We start from the raw sequence: 2,762 nt of genomic DNA on the forward strand, positions 1-2,762 counted from the left end.
TGGTCCCCTAATACTGTATCTGAGTGGGTGTGGCCTTGACCAACTGCCACTTTGCTCGTTTGAAAGCCATGATGTCTCTCTCTCATGGGTGGGCCAAATTCTCTGGGCGGGCAAAGCAGAGAAAGGGGAGGTAACCTTGCTCCTTATGACCTCCATAAGGAGAAGATTCCTGATTGGTCCATCTGAGCTTTCATTTTCTCAAAGACAGAGCAGGATACACAGGGCTCGGTTCACACCTATCACCATTTCTAGCCACTGGGGGACCATAGGCTGACTGATTTATATTTGCTAATAATACGTTGGATTCATGTTACATTATTTTTGTTTTTTTTAAATAACAATTTGGCGGCCCCCCTGCAGTAACTCTGAGGACCCTATAGGGGTCCCGGACCCCCTGTTGAAGATCTCGGTCATAAACATTTATGACTTGTTTATGTTTATGATATGTTCATGACAGTGTCATGTCACTCTTATGTAGATACCTTCAAGTAAAGTATAACCAAAAGATTTTTCTGGCCTGTACGGTTATAGGGGGAAACACTTGGATGTTAATAACTTTTTGTTTCACTGAAGCAAGTGGAAGAAACGCAATCACCATTCTGCACTCAGAGGGCCATTCACAGATTTATTGAACACGATACATACTTAAGATGCTGATGAGAAAGAATTGTTTTTAATTGCACAGATCATCGAACCTACTTGTGATCACTGACGAATGAATGCAGTTTAATTTATATAATGTGCTGTTAGTGTGTGTGTGTGTGTGTGTGGGGGGGGGAGAGAGAACAAATCATTTTAGCTTTTATTTGAAAATGGCATTGTACTTCTAATGTCTTATTTTAAGACCCTTAATTAGTCCCCCCCTTTTTTTTTTATATCAATGAGCTCTATTTCGCCTGGTTGTGAATCTGGAAAAAAGCAGAACAAAATAATTTCCTGGACACCCAATATTTGTTGAAATCAAACAGATTTATAACATCGATTAGAGTCCCTTTTTCAACGATCCATTCCAGGTTTACAAGTGTGCTGTGCTAAAATACACTTTCATTCAAATGTAAGACAATATTTAACATACAGTGTATTCGACAACATCTCTTTACATCCATACAAAGAGCCGATACAGAGTAGCCTAATGACCGAGTGCCAAGTTAGTACTGGTTTATAGTACAAGCCAATGTCAGGGAAATGTTTTCCTGCACTTTGCCTACGAAGCACAAACGCATGATTCACGCAAAAAAAAAAAAAAAAAAAAGAGAAACTGGGAATAGGCACTTCTGTTTTTTGTTTTTTTTTTAATTAACTTTCTCATTTTCTTCAGCCAAGCCTTGGACAGCAACCAAGCACACAAGAGCCTCATATTAAGTGAAATGGAGATCACTATGGTTTCATGTTTACCAACAACAAAAAAAGAGGGACACGTTGAACACAAGATGGGCTGATTCTCTCCCACGGGGCACGGTACAGGTTTATTACAAATGTCATATTTTTCGTATCCTCCTCCCGCCTTCCATACCTTCCCTAATATTTCATTTATCTGATAACAATAATTTCATCTGAGCAGAGCCACACATGGACTACCACATCTCTTGCTATTACAATAGCATTGTAACAACTGAAAAAGATTAAGCCATTTAATGAATACAGCCAGTCTTGTATGTTTGAGAGAGATGTTTTCTGCTAAAAGACATTAGTTAGAGTTAACAGTTTTCTGCTCATACATTAAAATATTAGTCATGGGACTATAGACACTGCAGATCAAATCTATATTGTTGCTGTGAAGAGCCACAGACACTTTTTTTTTTTTTTTTTTTTTCCTAGGAGCACTCAAGCAAGGCATTGAAACCCAAACTGTTTTTAGGAACACGGCACTTCAGCAATTTTTTCTTTATTAAAACAACCAAGTCTGTCGGACCAAAATGTATTAATGAGAAACACTGTCAAAATTCAATCTTTTTAAAGTTGAAATGTTTTCCCCACATGATGAGTTTCTATGTGGACATGAGAGGAGAAATGTGAGCGCCTCGGAGAGGAGAAGTCTAAACGCCGGACAATAAATACGTACAAATGGACTTATGTTAGGGGCAAACTGTGCCATGGGTCTTATCTACTGTGAGCCTGGCCAGCGCTAGGGGTACCAGGGAAGGTCAGGCGGGGGGGATAACAAATGACAGTATCATTCCAGGGGTTCAGTATGTGGCAGCGTTATTCACAGCAGGATCTGATCCATTCAGGACTAGGAGGAGGGCAAAGCAAGCGGGCGCAAGCTCTGACAAAGGAGAAGAAGAAAGCAGTCACAACCTAACAACTTGGCTTGACCCTTTTTTCTTTTTATTACTCTTTTTGTTTTGTTTTTTTTCCTTTCCTGGCCACTCACCAACATGTGCCGCTCGTTTTTTGTGCATTTCTACGCGATCAGGGGCTGTGACTGAAATGACGCAAGGCAGAATTACAGAACAAACAAAAAAAAAATCACAATTAGTGCTATAAAACTACAACAGGCTTGCCAATGTCTTCCACATTCTTTTTTTTATATTTTCCTCCTCTCATTCTCAGTCGACCCCTTCCTCTCGTACTTTCCAAAAACGCAGACTCAGCAGTTGTTCGTCAAGAGACACAGATGTGTGAAACGTTGTGTCTTTCTTCTCCAACTCTGTTTGCTCTTCCTTTCCCCCTTTTTTTTTTATTCTCTCCTTTTGAATTTCTGTCTGCTCTGACAGGAGGATGAGTGGAGGGTAGGTAAGGGGGGGGTGAGGACACACTGG

This window comes from Perca flavescens, chromosome 11 (genome assembly GCF_004354835.1).
Source record: "Perca flavescens isolate YP-PL-M2 chromosome 11, PFLA_1.0, whole genome shotgun sequence".
Taxonomy (NCBI): domain Eukaryota; kingdom Metazoa; phylum Chordata; class Actinopteri; order Perciformes; family Percidae; genus Perca; species Perca flavescens.